Raw genomic sequence first — 18,244 nt, forward strand, 5'->3', positions numbered from 1 at the left:
TTAATATCTCACTCAAAAATGCTAAAAGAAAATCCAAAAGTCCTCAATCCACCATCACATGTATCATTATCAAGCTTCATATTTAGCATGCAATGGCATTAACACAAAATCCACCTTGGCCGAATATCATCCCCATGACATAGTAAAGATTTGAACCATGGGCTAATAAGAACATCAAGCTAGCAACTAAAAACATGCATGAATCTCATGGCACAACCTCAAACATACCTTAATCTAGACACAAGTATGGCCAAACCTCCTCCTAATCCTCTTCCAAACCAAGCATGAAGCAAAAACTCCCTCCTTCTTCCTTAAAATTTTCGGCCAAGAGAAGTGAAAAATGATGAACACTTTTTTTGTTTTCTTTCCCTCAACTCACGGCAATGGGGGATCACACCTTCTCTCTTTTTTTTCTTCCCATTTCTTTATTCCTAACCTTAGTTTATTGTTTCCTCCCATAATGCACCAACACAACATGTCTATGACATGTTTTGCCCATCCTCCTTTGTCATGGCCGGCCACCACTTATAAAAAGAGGGGTATTTGACATGCAAAACCATTTTTTTGCATGCATGATTCAATTAGTCATCACACATTTCCCCATCCTACTTTCAAAGTTTACTACTAGGTCCTTTTTAGTGAAATTCACATTTCTAACCCTAAATCAAAACATCAAAAATGTCACACACAAATTAACACATATTATAGACATCAAAATGAATATTAAATTATTTTTATGCCTCGATTTTGTGGTCCCGAAACCATATTCCGACTAGGGTCGTTTTAAGGCTGTCACATGGAAAGTTTAGTAGTAAGGGCATTTTGGTCATTTAGTTATTAAAATGAATTAAAAACAAAATTAAAAGCCAATTTTTGTCCATCTTCTTCATTAGGCCGAAATTTCAAGGGTTATCCATAGTTAGGGTCTGTTTCAAGCTTCTAAGCTCCATAGTAAGTGATTCCAAGCCCCGTTTTTAATGTTCTTTACATTTTTGGAATCCTGGTAGCTCGATTAAGCTTATGCTAGCAATAATTCAACCTAGGGTTCATATTTGGAAAAATACCCATAGGTGAAATTTGTGTATTTTGGTGTTTTATGATAGAATATGAGGTTTTAAATTATGTTAGACAACTTGCACTACTCAGTTCTAAGCTAAAACGAGTAAAAGGGCTTAATCGGTAAAAATACCTAATAGTCATAAGTACATGTTAGAGTGTGAATTTGATGTTTCCATAGAAGGGAAAAATGATCAGCATGTGAAACATAAGAATAAGGGATGAAGTTTAATTCTCGAGCCTAGGGGAAAAAGTGTAATTATGCAAAAGTTTAGGGGCAAAAACGTAATTTGCCAAAGTTCGTATTAAATGCTGTTTTGATGAATCTATGTATTAAATAAGATTAATTTGGCATTATAGATCAAGAGAAATGAGATTCAAGTCGCGATCGAGGGAAAAACAAAGTTTACGAAGAATAGGCTCGATTGCTAATAATTTTGTACCGAGGTAAGTTCATGTATAAATGTAGTAACATAATTGTCATTTTAAGCAATTTAATGTTGTTTATATGATATGATGCTGATTATTATCATGAAATATTATGCTTTGTGGTTATTGTTGAATAATATGTAATTATGTGAATTACTTGATGAGTATGAACTATCACCGAAGTATCGATTTCGATATTCCGTGGAAGACGGAAAAGATGTGTGATCGAGGAAAACACCCGTTTGAACCTTGGGAATAGATTAGAATACAAGTGACATGTCACTAGGATGATTGAGTTCCGAACTCGTTGAGTTGAGTCCGAGTTCGTGAGATGTAACTAGGCATCCGAGCTCGTTGAGTTGAGTCCGAGTTCACTTATGGGTGTGAACACCCGAGCTCATTGAGTTGAGTCTGAGTTCACTTATGGGCGGGTTACATGGTAGCTTGGCTACATAAGTTCCACAGGCTATTGAGTTTGTCTAGCTGCGGGTATGACACTTACGTTCATGAAATCCGTGTATTCGAATTATATTCCGATGTGTTCAACGGGTGAATCTTAAGTGAATAAGAAGAAGGCCTAAAACGAAGGTGACATGCTGGTAAGTGTGGTAAATAAGAAAATTTGACAGGTATGTGCTTAAACCCTTGGGTTGAAAACTTGGTATGATGAAATCGTAGAAAGATATTAAATGTAAATGAAACATGAATGTATTGGTGTTGTTTATGCAAATGATGTTTTATGTGAGATTGTGTAATTATGTTACTTGCTATTTGCATGTGAACTTACTAAGCATTTGTGCTTACTCCCTCCTTTTCTTTCATTGTAGTTTTGACAAGCCGACTTGAGAATCGGGATAGGTCGAAGACTCGCTCACACTATCCGAAGGCTTAAATTGGTAAAATGGCTTGTGTATTTTGAATGTGGCATGTATGGCAAAACACTCACTTTGTGTAATTGATCTTATGATATGGCTATGGTTTGGTAAGAAAAGGGTTTATAAATGATTAGTCATTGGAATGACCAATCTAAGTCATATTTGATGTTATGTATGTTTAAAATGCTATTTAGTCCATGAAAATCCTTAGTAAAGTGAAATTTGCCATAAAATGAAATCGACAAAGAAGTGATGTAAATTTAAAAATCACTAAAAATAGTAGAATTGGAACTAAATGATGAGTAAGTTATGAAATTTAAGCTTAATTAGTCTATTTTCATATGGATTGAACAAAACAGGTATATAAATTATATTTTATGAGATATTTGAATTTTTGTGAAACAGGGCCAGAGTGATTTTTGGATCCCCTGTTCTGACTTTAAAAATTCATCATAAATTGTAAAACAATAATTAGAAGTCATAATTTATATGTAAAGATTCCTTATTGAGTCTAGTTTTAAGAAAAACAAACTTTATAGTCATTGAAATTCTGTATAGAGAGATATCTGATTCGTAATATACAGAGGTCAGAGTAGTCAAACCCTGAAATAGGGGAGACTTTAACTAATAAACTGTACTAATTGGCTTGACCAAAAATTCTAGAAAAAATTAGTAAATAGATATATGAGTCTAGTTTTAGGGAAAATTTACAGAATTAGATTTCGAGTTTAGGAACTCAAGATATGAATTTTTAAGCGACTGTGATGCAGATTGCTAGCTTGACTAGAAATTTTAAAAATAAATTGTTTGAGCTGTTTAAGTATTGAATTAAGTCTGTTAACACCTCGTGTTCGACTCTGGCGACGGTCTTGGGTACGGGGTGTTATAGTGTATGCTTCTATCATCTATCAGTAAATAATGAGTGTCTCCGACTTTCCAATACCTAGAAAACTAAACCATTTGAAAACAAAGCAAACTTGTTAGCACATATTCCCAAACAAAAAGAAAATTAATTCTTGATTAAATTTAATACTTTTTTACCTATTTACAAGTGCGAATATGGGGGGTTGGTAATGCACTGATGCCAGAAACAACATCCAGTACAATGCCCACGACTGCAGCAGTGTTAGCTAGCCACTTGTATTTGATATGTTATGCTTTGTCCCCTAAAAAAGCTTACAATACAACATCGTTAATACTGTTGAGCCCCAATTACAAGAATGGGCCTGATACAAATTAGCCAATAATGGCAAATACATAATGTGGACTTTATTATTATTTCCATCCAATGTAAGTACCCCCTATTAGTTGCAAAATATACGCTCAAGCAGCGTACATTAGCTTCGGCTTAATCGTGCTACTGGATAAGGTTTAAAAATATTCTTTTATCTAGGAAAATTTTAAATCGGTAAATCTAGCTTCCCCATCACCAGAAAAGTGCTCAAAAAAATGGTAGCAGATGGTCGAAGGTTTGACCACTTTACTAAGACTCATGACCGCATCACCGTCAATTAGGAGCTTGAGTTGCATTGCAACGTCTTCAAGGGTGATGGTGCACTCTCCATACAGCAAATGAAAAGTGTAGGTTTTTGGGCACTACCACTCAACCAAGGCAGATATTAAGTTTGACCTCAAATCAACCATCCGAACCAATGTTTTTGCTCCATATTCGGCAGTCTCCAAGTAAGGCATAATACGTTAGTCCGGATGATATCCTGGACAATGGACACATGCTCCCAAAACATGGTACTCACCCTGTACATATCATATATCTGCATTTGTTAAATTGGCCAAGTAATTACAAATTAAGCCAGAACTCTATAAACATAGTTGTGAATAAGAAATACAAAAAAAAAATTATCGTCTAATTAATCATAAGTGTAATATGATCCAATGCTCTTAGAAGAGAACTCATTCTGAATCCTACACAATTAATAATTAATTAATCATCATTTAAAAAATACAAAATACAATTAAACATTATTTTATAATATAATCTACCAATTATTATATTAATTAAAAAATAACATACCTTAAAACTATTAAGTTTTCCCACAAAAAAACAAGTGGACCAATCTCAAAACTTCAAACGACACCAACACAACAAAAAAAATTAAACTTTCTCTTTCTTTCTTCCTAAATCTGGCAAGGTAGAGAAGGGTGGACCAAATGTTGTTTAAATTTCCTTTCCATTCTTTTTTCCTTTTTTTTTTCTTGTTTTTCCTTCTTTTTCCCCCGATTTGTTTTAATAATCCGTCTTTTCTTTCCTTTTTTTTGTTTGTTTTATTCTTCTTGATTCTATATTTTTCTTGTTGTTTTTTCTCTTCCCTCTTTCAGGGATTTGTTTTTCCTTACTGGACCGTCATGGCCAAGTGCCCCTTTGTTCTTCGATACTTTTTACAAGCCCATCATTCTTTTTCTTCTTTACTTTTCCATTTTATATCACTGTTCCTTTTTTTCCTTTCAATTTTTAAATTTTTCCCACATTCATGCTTAAAGTGACACATCCAATTATTACAATAAAATTGATCACTTAATATACAGATTAGACCTGTTCATGGGTTGGGCTACTTACTACTGAAGGCCCTTAGAAATGTGGGAGGGTTTGGGCAAAAATATAGGCTGAAAAATGGGCTTGGACAAAAAAATAAGGCCTGTTTTAAAAAACGGGCCGGGCCCCGAGTAAGATATTTTTGGCCCGAGCCCGGCCTAGCCCAACCTGAATTCACTAAATGACAAAAAAAATCTGCTATTTTTTTTGTTTTTTAATGTTTTTTCTTGTTGTTTTCTCCCTATTTTGTTACCATATTACTATTATATTGCTACTATTTTGTTGTTATTGTTTGGATATTGTATAAAACTTATTTTATTATTAATTTTGTTATTATTTTAAAGACATTTGTTAATTTTGTTATTATTTTAGAGGTATTTGCTTGTTAAGTTGCATCTATCTTAGTGCTATTTAAGTTTGCATATTTTTAAATTTTATTTTCAATTTGTTGGAAAATATTTATTTTGATTTCTTTAGTATTTTGATGTATTATATATATTTAAAAAGTATATAAAATAATATAAAAAAATTAATACAGGTGGGCCAGGCCGGGCTCAGGTTTTAGCATTTTTATTTGGGTCGGGCTTGAGAAAAATTTTAAGCCCATTTTTTAGGCCCGAGCTCAATGAATAGGCCTAAATTTTTAGTTGAGCCCGACCCGAATCCAGCTCGGCCCGGCCCATGAGCACCTCTAATACAGATATTAAGAATTTATTTTCTTACAACAACTTTTTAAAATAAAACGTTGTCAGCATTATTATTCCATATCAATGTGTATTCCAATAATTTTTTGGAGCTTAACAATGACCTTTTTTTTTTTTTTTTTTGAAGTGAACTGAACAACTTCATCTTATTTATCATACTTCTAGCTATATGAATAATGGATAAACCTCTTATTAATCTCGACTATCATTTTAAATTGTATGGTAATAATATTCACTACAATCTGATTAAAATATTACACATTTGCTAATGTAATAATCCTATGATATTCAACTTTGATTGAATCAAGTCTATCATCTTCTACTTGAATCAAGTCCATCAGGAATCCCATAATATACAACTTTGCTTGATTTGGGTCCATCAAGAATCCTGTGAGACAAAGGTCCTTTTAATGAGACAAGAGTTCGTCAACCTTCTATAATTAGCAACAACTCGTGTTTCAATTTTTTCCCACCGTAATTGACACCTCCCCTAAAGAGTGCTCCCACTCCAACCACCAATGCATGTTTTGGACAATTAAATTGAGTATGGGGTTTCTAAAGCATCCTCTTCTTGTGGCATGAAACTGGGTTCCTTTGATGGTATAACCCACTTGAATTTGTTACCACATAACCACTGTCAATTGGAAGCCCTCTTTATACTTGAACCCATGACTGCATAACTATTAACTAGGAGCCCGAGTTACAGTGTGATATCTTCTAAGGTGATGATGCAGGTGATGGTGCACTCCTTAAAACAAAAATGAAATTTCTCGGTGTTCGAGTGCCACCAGATTACCGTTAAATCAATCATACCTTAAAACTATCACATATTATCTCGGTAAAATAGAAAAAAGTGAAAAGAAAACTTATTTTTGCTCTGACCTTGTTCAAAACACTGAATTTTTCCATTCTATCCTTACTTCTAATCATAATAATTTCTCCCTATGTTTCTTCTCTTCAAAACAAAAAAATTTCTAAAAAAAATAACAACAAAAATATATTTTGCATCGAGTATGTGGTTTATAAAGGCTTTTGGTGCCGCCAAACAACCCGATGACAAAAAATTTAACTATATGACGCCGGTGCTGCCAAACAACACGATAACACCAAAAAAAATTCTTTACCTGCTGACACCAGTGTCACCAGATAGCCTAACACTAGTGCCGCCAAATAGCCCGATATAGCAGATGACCAGTACCCATTTTAAATTTTTTTTTGGTGACCAGCACCCTTTTTAGTAAAAAAGAAATTATTTTTTAGTACTTTTTGGTGTTGGGAATGTGGTGGTTGACACCCATGTTTATGAATTGTTCAAAAATGAATATTTCAAAGTTTAAGATGAAAAATTCATACAAGTTAATATTTCATAGTTTTTCCTTAAACGCAACACAAAATCTTCCAGTGTTTTGGCACTTAAACAAACAAGGTCTAACTCAAATATTAGAAAAGAAAAAGAACGCTTTCTTTTGTTATATGATAAAATTTACCCATTTTTCACCATGGATATATGAAGATATGTGCTAAAATGCAACATGAAGAAGAGAAAGAAAACAAAGGCCGGTGATGAGAATCATTACCTACAGTGGAATGCTTTCTCCTTGGTTTGCAATCGAAAGTGAAGTCGAAGTTGTCAGGCAAGTGACGGTCGAGACGGAGATTATAACAGTCATTACTCTGAAGCATTGTAAGGATGAACCATGCTTCCATGGAGTTCAAGTGCACATGCTTCTCCTCTGTCCATGTCTCATTTTAGTTGATGGGCACATGCGACTCCAAGCTCACACTCGCAATGTTTTTTTACTAAAAAATGGTATCAAATGCTAATAAACCATAAAAGTAACACATTTTAATCCCATACTTAGCATATTTTAGGATGATTAATCATATAATTGAGTGAATTAGATGCTCCTAATCATTTAATTTCATTTTTATACTTAGGAGAGCATAGTGGAATAAAAGGAGCAGAAAATGGGCTAAAAATGGACGAAACGGGCTGAATAAGACCCACATGGCCAAGACTAATTCACACAGTCTGAGCATACGCCCGTGTGAGCCACACGGGCTGGCCACACACCCATGTCCCAACCGTGTCGATATCTCTCCCTGTTTCCCAAACACGCAGAAAAAACTAATTTTTAGGGTTTCTAAGCATTCTAAAGTCTATAAATACATACTACAACAAGACCTAAGGGGGACACATGAAGTAGAAAGCAGAAATTACTCGAAGAACGCCAACGAATTCAACTCAAAAGTAGGATATCCTTCAGGACTGAAGATTTCCCTTCAATTTCTCTCGAAGTTTTTGGGTTTCTTTATGTTTTGTTGTTTTCCTATTTTTGAGATATTTGTCCCCAAAATTATGAACTAAATTCCCTAGATACTTAGGGAAGATGAAACCTATAACAGATCTTATTATTTAATTTTCTGAATTACATGATAAATACTTGTTCTTGTTCTTAATTATGTGTTATTAATTCTTGCCTTAATATTTTCAAGATATTAATTCAAGTTTGGTGTGCTTCTTCAGTGGAGCAAAAGTTCCTATTTAAGAGTAGATCTAGCATAATTAAGGAGAGTTGATTGCAATCCTAGAAATAGGATGACATAAATCAGCTGAATTAGAGTCAAATCTAATAAGGGAATCCATAAATCGAGTTAATACGGCAATAGGGGGTTTTAATTAGAAAGAGATTTCAATTAATCAACCTAGAATCAGTTGTTCTTAGTCTCGAAAGAGATATTAACATAATTTAAGGATTTCTACGGATTAAGACAAGTGAATAAATCATTTTATTCAGAGTCCGAATAATAAGTGAAGTCTAGGTGGATTCTTCCTTAGGTATTGCCTTTATCATTGGTTTATTCGAATATTTCCTTCACTCTCTGTTGTGTTCATTAGTTAATTAGTTTAGTTAATTTTAGATTAAAATAAATCCCTTTTAATTATAGGCTAAATAATAGAAAGTTAATTATTACTAGTACTTTTAGTCCTCGTGGATACGATATTCCTGACTCACCGTAACTATACTACCATTCGATAGGTGTGCTTGCCTTAGTCGTAATCGTAGTCTAGTTTAGTGAATCATAAAATGATCATCAAGTTTTTGGCACCGTTGCCAGAGACTGAGTTATTAGGAACACTTGATTTTTATTAATTTAGCCATTTTTATTTTTATTGCATTTCATTTAAATTTTAAATTTTTTTACTAACTTTTCTTTTGTTTGCTCAGGCAGGTTCCTTTAGTTTATAACTAGAAGAAACCCGTCAGGACCTCTACTTTTTGACAGTGAAATTGAAAGCACAGGTCGCAGAAATCATAGAGAAATAAGGTGGAGTTTACAGTATATAGAGGAAGAGCATGAGGATGATACCAATATTACCGAGGAGATGGCTGAAAATCAGAATAATTAGCTACCTCCTGTGGTTGCAGCGGATTCTATAAATCAGAATCCTGCTCCTCGTACTATGTACGGTTATACTAAGCTCACGCTCACTTGGGCTGAATCGAGTATTGTTAGACCTGCCATTGCTGCAAGTAATTTTGAACTGAAACCTAACACTATACAAATGATTCAACAGTTTGTTCAGTTTCATGGTTTGCTTCATGAAGACCCAAACACTCATTTGACAAATTTCTTAGAGTTCTGTGATACTTTCAAGATAAATGGCGTTTCTGACTACACCATTCACCTACGACTATTCCCCTTCTCATTGAGAAATAAGGCTAAGTAGTGGTTGAACTCCTTACCACGAGGGTCCATCACTGCATGAGAGCAAATGACTGAAAAGTATTAAAATATTTCCCACCAGCTAAGACAACTAAGTTGAGGAATGATATCTTGTCCTTTGTGCCAATAGATTTAGAGACCCTATATGATGCATAGGATAGGTATAAGGACTTATTGAGAAGGTTCCCTCACCATGGGTTACCTTTATGGTTACAGGTTCAAACTTTTTACAACGGTTTGAACTCTTCAACTAGGCAGTTAATCGAAGCAGCCGCCGGTGGTACTTTGAATAACAAAACACCTGAGAAGGATTATGAATTTATTGAAGAGATGTCACTAAATAACTATCAGTGGCAAGTCACGAAGACAAAGCCTAATAAAAACAGCCGGTGTTTTTAACCTAGACGTGATCACCATGCTATCTAACCAGCTAGAGCTTTTAAATAAAAAAATTGATGGTTTGTATGATTCTTCGCAGATATATCCTACGATGCAATGCAATACAAATGGAGGAGGGGTGAACAACACAGAATATCTATCCTACAACTTTAGCACAGAGAACGAACAAGTCAACTATATAGGTAACAATTCTAGACCTCAGAATAATCCCTATAGTAACACTTATAATACAGGCTGAAGGAACCATCCCAATTTCTCGTGGGTTGGTCAAGGTAATCAAAGACCGCAACCTCCTCCAGGTTTTTAACAACCACCTTACCAGCAGGAGAAAAAGCCAAACTTTGAAGAGATGCCAACAAAATTTATCTCGGTGTTAGAAACACGTTTCCAAAACACTAAAACAACACTTAAAAATTAGAAAGCGTCAATTCAAGGGCTCAAGAATCAAATAGGAAAGCTTGCTAAGCTGATCTTAGAAAGACCACAAGGTAGCATGCCGAGCAACACTGAAACTAACCTAAGAGAGCAACTCCATGCAATTACGATTCAAAATGAAAAAGGGTTACTTAAATCCAAACAAAAACCAAAGCAAGAAACTGTGGTAAGTCAATATAAGGTAGATGAAAGCCAAAATAAACAAAAACTAGTGAGCAGAGAATATATACCTCACGTGCCATACCCCAATGCAACTATGAAAGACTGCACGATGAACAATTCGGTAAATTTCTTAACCTTTTGAAAAAGTTGCATATTAACTTACCGTTCATTGAAGCTCTTTCACAGATGCCCAACTCAGTAAAATTTTTAAAAGAGCTTCTAGCAAACAAAAAGAAGTTAGATGATTCGTCAGACGTGGAGTTGAATGCAGTTTGCTCTGCCATTTTGCAGAATAAACTACCCAGAAAATTAAAAGATCCAGAGAGTTTTACTATTCCTTGTTTAATTGGTAGTTTAAATGTTGATAATGTTTTGGCTGATTTAGGGGTGAGTATAAATGTCATGCCTTATAAAATGTTTAAGCAACTAGGTCTTGGAAAACCCAAACAAACTAGGATGAGTATTCAACGAGCGGATAAAACTATTAGATTTCCTAAGGGTATCATTGAAGATGTACTGGTAAAAATTGATAAATTCATATTCCCAGTAGACTTTGTTGTTCTAGATATAGAAGAGGATGGTGACGTTCCTTTGATTTTAGGATACCCCTTTTTAACAACTGTCAGGACTGTTATTGACGTTGGTACAAGTAAACTCACACTTCGTGTAGGAAATGAAACAATTACTCTTCAGGCTTGTGATTAGATTGAGATATCAAGTAATGAAGATGACTTTGTAAATCCAGTTAATAAGAAAAATCATGTGGTTCGACCCTCTTTGCAGGAAACAATTTTGAGAAGCACAAATGAGCCACGTTCTAATTCATGGGACAACATTAGAACAGTCCATGAAGAAAGAATGCTGCAAATCAATGTACTGGATGAATGGCGGATCTATGTCAAAGAGGAACAGAAGCAACACCATGTCGAGCTTAAGGATAAAACCAATAAATTCAAGGTCGGAGATCAAGTACTGTTGGATAAAACAGATCCTCAAGTTGTCACTTCAAAGCATAATGCAAACGGAGCAACTCCTTTTATGATACTGAATATTTTCCCATACGGTACAGTCGAGGTAAATCATTCTAAATTTGGAACTTTTAAGGTAAATATTACTCGGCTAAAACCTTATGTTGATAATAGAATTGACAGTGAGAAAAAGGAGTTTTGACTCCGTGAACCACCGTAACCATGCAAATACAAGGTTAGTTGAGCTTAGACTTTAAATAAGCACTTCTCGAGAGGCAACCCAAGCACTAACACCACTAACTAGTTTATTTTTATCTATTTTTCATGTTTAAATGCAGGTTTTTGACCCACACGGCTTGGACACACGGGCGTGTCCTAGGTCATGTGCTCTAATTGGGGTTAAACAGTGAGTTACACGGCCTGGCGACCTGGCTGTGTGATCCACACAGCCTGGACACTCGGGCATGTCCTTGGCCGTGTGGAAATAGGACTTAAATTCCCCAAAAATCGACAGAGACACAGGCTAAAAGCGAGCACACGGGCGTGCAACACGGTCGTGTAAAAACTGGAGCTAAATTTTCAATTTTTAAACAAGTCAGAGAGCTAACAGGCGAGGCACACGACTGTGTGTTCGGACACACGGGCGTATGGGAGGCCACATGGTTGTGGGAGAAGCGAATAATATTGTACACGGCCGTTCGATACGGCTGTGTGAAGACTAGGCTTAGAAATTTAATCACACATGGGCTATACAGATTCCACACGGGTGTGTGACACGGCCGTGTGGCCCAACACGGACTGTTACACGACCGTGTCACCCTTAAAGCCTTAGCCCCACTTTTTCTTTTCATTTGGCATCCTATCGAAAGCACCCCAAAACCCTAGCCGCCGCTGATCCTTCCTCCTTCTCACCATCCGTCGTCCGGCCACCAGCTTCTCCAACGCCCCCTCTCCCTCTTTTCCAACCATCCACCTAAGCCCCACCCTCCTCCTCCACGACGCACATTTCCCCAATCTGCACCTTTCCCCCTTTCTCCCTCCTTCTTACCAGCCACCACTGAACCCCTCACCAAATCGCACCTCACAACCATGCTCCATCTCCTCTCACGTACCTAACCCATGACGATCGGACCCACCGCTGAACCATCGCGCCTCTATTTGCATCATTGGCCACTATCAATTTTCATTCTTCTCCCCTTTTCTTTCATTTGTTTATTATTATTTTTTCTATTATTATTATTATTATTTTTATTATTTTACTTTTTTTCTTATTCTCATTGATTTTCTTGCTTATATTCGTTGCTAATCATTACTGCCTTCTTGATTTATCCGCTATTGTTTATTTATTCACTTCTCCTGATGTATTTTGGAATAGTTCTTCAATTGATTAGGTTCATATTTGATGCTAGTTTAGTTTCATTCAATAGAATTTCAAATATAGTTTGTTGGTTCTTTTCTTAATAGTTTTACTTACTCATTTTATTATTGATTCTTATCAGTTTAATTATTCATGCTACATTTTTAATTGGTTTTAGTATCCTGATGATTAGTTTGCTCATGTTCATGGTTCTTTTTCTTAGTCCATTTGATGCATTTCACTTTAATTGTTATCTTTATCATGCTTCAGTTTTCATTCATATTTGTTTTAGGAGCAATTTCTTATTTAGAACTACTTCAATTTTTGCCTTCTGATTTGGTGATTATTTTATTTATTAATTTCAGTCTCTTACTTACAGATACATTATGACAAACACTCGAGGCAAGTCCAAAGTCGTCATCCCCACTTCGAAAAAATAGAAAGGCCCTGGTGGGACCTGTTCGTTGAGCGCATCTGCCAAGGCTCGCCATCTTTATCTTCGATTCTCAGCGGGCCCCCAGGAGGATCTGTACAAGTTACTTTGACAATGACCACTAGGCTTAGGGTGCTGCATTGATTGGGTTGCATTAGAGTAGGTCTATTTGGCTGACGAGGTGAGTGTGATTATTGCCACAGCCTCGTGGGATAGGCTCTTCACCATTATTGAGCCTACTTACACAGAGCTCTCCTTAGAGTTTGGTGCCACATTTTCAGTCTAGCAGGTCGTGTTAGTCCATGACGAGCCAAGCACTATCACGTTTTACCTCGGTGGTTTGGTGCAACATATGAGCGTCCCAAAGTTTGGTGTTGCTTTGGGACTCTACATAGAGGAATTCATGAGGGCTGAGGACTTTCTTCAGCTTCATAAGCATATTCATCACTCGCCCTCGCGTAGTTGGACTGATTTTACAGGCGGCCTGACAAACTATGATGTGAGTCGCTCGAAGGTGACGTCTCTCCCACCAGCCCTATGGTAATTCATGCTCTTTTAGCTTATACGTTGACAAGTCTAAGAGAGAGTACAGGATTAGTTAGTACTTATGACACATATTTCTTATGGAGCATGGCCAACGGTTATATTATTGACTTGGCGTACTTCATCGCGCTATCTTTCCACCATTAGACTGAACGCCATAAGAAGGGCCCTATCTGTCTCGGCCCTTACGTGACTTGTATCGGTTGACACTTTGGTTTACTTAACACACTGGATCAATCCTCAACACTTACACTTGTTGTCCAAATGTCCCCTCAGGGTATCTTGAGCATGATCCATATGAGGATGATCGAACGGCAACGTGGGGTCGACCCCCTCACTACTGACTATTTCAGTTTGACGTTCAGCATGACCCAGAGGACTTCACTAATGATATTCTTCCCTACCACAAGGATCCATATCCACCACCACCTTCGAGTCACTGCCCTGCTCATTCTGCTGCTACCCTTGCAGACCTCTCGGAGTGATCTACTCGATTCAAGCAGTAGTGCGTTCAAAGGTTCGACAACATCGATGCCACTCTGCAGCAAATATGTCAATACCTCCATATTTCATCTTCAGCACCGATGGCTCACGATGCTGACTTCTCTGATGATAAGGAACATTGAGTCCATCTATCTTTATTTTTATTTTTATTTTTATTTTTATCTTTATTTTTATTTTTCATTTTGTATTTATTTTTTCTTCATATTTTGAACTCTATTTAATTATTATGGTTGTTTCTAATCGAGTAACCCTTTTTAATCTTCTTCAGTATTGTGTTTATCGTTTTATCAGTTGCTCAGAATTTTGCACTACCTCTACATTTATCTACAATTTCGCTTTTCACTTTTTGGGAATTTCATACAACAGTCAGGGCAGTTTCAATTCTCTCCCTCTCTTATGATATTTTTTTTATATTATGATTATATTTATTTGTACATTGAGGACAATGTACATCTAAGGTGTGGGGAGGTTATTAATATAATTATTTGAAAATCCCTAAATTATGCCTTGTGTTTTTAAGTAATTTTCTCATATCATTATTAGAATGAACTTTTCCTCAATTTTTTATTCCTATTGATATGTTTTAGATTAAATTCATAGGTATTTCTGCATTGATGGTTTAAACTTTAAGACACTAGAGAATCAAGCATGATAAGTGTATTTTCAAAATTAAAATTTTTAGGTTGTTTCCCTAAATTAAGGTATTACATTGAAGTTTGAAATTTGCAAGACTGACATCAAAAGCCATAATTTTTGTGAGATTTTGAGCCTTTAGAGCATACATTTTTTCTTGCTCACATTGTTATTGGTTATGAGTTGTCAATATTGAATTGTTATTCTAGAACTTGCTTCGATTATACATGTTGAAACCACACCTTTGATTTGATATACTAAGATGATAAAGGCACCTAGGTTTTAACCCACTTATCCCATAAAAAGCCTACCTTCATAATTAACCCTTAGTGAACCCCTTTGAGCCTAACGAACCGTTTCTTGATTTACCCATTAATATTAATCCATAACTCATTTTTGATTCATTGAGAATTGTTCCCATTTTATTGACTTCCTTTTCGTCGAGATTTGATTTGGTTAGTTACCTAACTATGTTATTTTGTTCCAATTATTAATTTTTCTCTTACTATCTATTTTGTTCTTGTTCTTAAAAAAAATACATATGTTGATTATTATTAGTTCCTTGTTTTGAGCTTAAGTAGTTAATTTCATATTTCAAGCTCATGTTATTCTTTAAAAATTTCGATTGATGTAATTATTTAGTATTAGTTTATTTTTCTACTTAGGTAATTTATCAATTCGATCTCGATTCTAATCTTCTTTTTTAACCTTTATCCACACCTTTTAACCCAAGCCCAATTATAGCCCTCTAAAGACCTTTTGATTTGTGTATCATCTCATTTATAGTGGTGGGGATTTGATTTTCATGCAAGCTTATGGTAATAATTTTTCATGTTTGACTCTTAAGTGCTTAATATTTAAACCTTAAACTCTTTGAGTGATTTGAGTGAATCTTTAGTAAGGATGTCAATTATTATTGATTTTTGAATTAAAGGTAATTATTTGGATAAGGGGATATACCTATGTTTTCATGCTTTAAAAATGTTAGATTTGGATTACTTGTGCTTTTAGTACTCTTTTAGTTGAATTATCAATGTATGATTATTTGTGAAATTATGATAAAACATTGTTGATGAGACTTATGAATTGAGAGAGTTTAATTTCAATTATGAGTTGAGGATTTTGCTTGAGGACAAGTAAACACTTAAGTGTGGGGATATTTGATAAACCATAAAAGTAACATATTTTAATCTCATACTTAGCATATTTTTGGATGATTTATCATATAATGTAATGAATTAGATGCTCCTAATCCTTTAATTTCATGTTTTATACTTAGGAGAGCATAGGAAAACAAAAGGAGATGAAAATAGGCCAAAAACGGACAAAACAGGCTGATTTAAAGACCCACACGACCAAGACTAATTCCGCATGGTCTGAGCACACGCCCGTGTGAGCCACACGGGCTAGCCACACACCCATGTGGTAGCCCGTATCGATATCGCTCCCTGTTTCCTAAACACGTGAAAAAATCCAATTTTAGGGTTTCCGAGCATTCTAAAATCTATAAATACATACTAGAAGAGGACCTAATAGGGACACATAGAGTAGAAAGCAGAAATTACTCGAAGAATGCCAACGGATTCAACTCAGAAGCATGATCTCCTTCAACACTAAAGATTTTCCTTCAATTTCGCTCGAAGTTTTTGGGTTTCTTTATGTTTTGTTGTTTACCTATTTTTGAGATGTTTTCCCCAAAATTATGAACTAAATTCCCTAGATACCTAGGGAAGATGAAACCTATGATGATCTTATTATTTAATTTTTTGAATTACATGATAAAAACTAGTTATTGTTCTTAATTATGTGTTATTGATTCTTGCCTTAATGTTTTCAGGATATTAATTCAAGTTTGATGTGCTTATTCAGTGGAGCAAAAGTCCCTGTTTAACAGTAGATCTAGCATAATTAAACAGAGTTGATTGCAATCCTAGAAATAGGATGACATAAATCTGCCAGATTAGAGTCAAATCTAATAAGGGAATCTATAAATCGAGTTAATGCGACAATAAGAGTTTTAATTAGAAAGAGATTTCAATTAATCAACCTAGAGTCAGTTGTTCTTAGTCTCGAAAGAGATATTAACATAATTTAGGTATTTCCACAGATCAAGACAAGTGAATAAATCGTTTGATTCAGAGTCAGAATAATAAGTGAAGTCTAGGTGGATTATTCCTTGGGTATTTTCTTTATCATTGGTTTATTCGATTATTTCCATCACTCTCTGTCGTGTTCATTACTTAATTAGTTTAGTTAATTTTAGATTAAAATAAATCCCTTTTAATTATAGGCTAAATAATAGAAAGTTAGTTATTACTAGTACTTTTAGTCCTCGTGGATACAATATTCCCGACTCACCATAACTATACTACCATTCGATAGGTGTGCTTGCCTTAGTCGTGATCGTAGTCTAGTTTAGTGAATCATAAAACGATCATCAATTGCCACAGTAAGGCACCAAAAAAAATTTTGAAAATGGGTGTCGGCGACCTGCTACACGACACCCAAAAAAATAATTTTTTTTATATATGGTATTACATGTATTGTACAAAATACACGTAAAAAAATACACATGGGTGTCGGCTATTGCACTGTTGGTAGAAAAAAAATGTTTCTTTTTAATCTTTATTCCAATCATCAAGTAATTATTAAGAAATTTATGACATAGGTGATGTCCATGGGGTATCGACACCCCATGCACTGTTCCTTTAAGGTTATTTTATAAATATTTTTGAACTTCAATCAATTTTGTAAATATTTAATTATTTTGGGTTAATTTGGTAAAATAGCCCGTAATAAATGTTCACAATTCTCTATGAATTTGAAAAATGGTAGGTCCATTCATTTCCCGACTGCCTGAAGAATTCCAACCTATTCCTTCTTAGCCAGCTTTGCATGCAATCTCATTACTTTACCCAAAGTGTTGCCTGCACATTGCTAGGAATGTAAGAAAGTGTTCAAGTCGCTTGAAAAAAAAGAATGGTACAATGTAAATTCATATTTATATGTTTTTGTATTTGTTAGATTTGTCAAATAAATCTAAAAATAAAACTTAATAAACCAAGATCTATCATGTGAAATCATTAAGAATAAATCAAGAATAAAACTAAAAATAGAAACGTACCTGAATCCATGAATTCCTTGAAGTCTTTTCCGATCTTGGGGATTTGTTTACTCTCTCTTTCCTAAGGATAGGATATTAGAAAAGATATATTGTATATAATTTGGGGACCTTAACCCTAATATTTATAACCTTGACATATTAGTTCTAATTCCTAATTAGCCCATCATTAATTAGAATTTGATTAGAACTCAATTACTAGAGTATCTACACATATTTGACCCATATTTTATTTAATAATTAAAGCCCAGTAAAATTCTAACCAAATTAGATCACTTTTAATTTGAGCTAACCTATCATGATAGTAAATAATAACATGTAATTACCTTTATTATATATGTGATG

At 34.9% G+C, this 18,244-nt stretch overlaps 1 non-coding gene across 1 annotated transcript; it reads right to left on the minus strand.

Annotated features, from left to right (window-relative positions):
* Positions 1 to 9,437: 9,437 nt before the first annotated feature.
* LOC128285853 (small nucleolar RNA R71) lies at positions 9,438 to 9,544 on the minus strand. Its single transcript, XR_008276401.1, has one exon. It is a non-coding gene; the product is annotated as a small nucleolar RNA R71 (small nucleolar RNA).
* Positions 9,545 to 18,244: the final 8,700 nt, after the last annotated feature.

The sequence above is a fragment of the Gossypium arboreum genome, chromosome 12 (genome assembly GCF_025698485.1).
Source record: "Gossypium arboreum isolate Shixiya-1 chromosome 12, ASM2569848v2, whole genome shotgun sequence".
Classification (NCBI taxonomy): Eukaryota; Viridiplantae; Streptophyta; class Magnoliopsida; order Malvales; family Malvaceae; genus Gossypium; species Gossypium arboreum.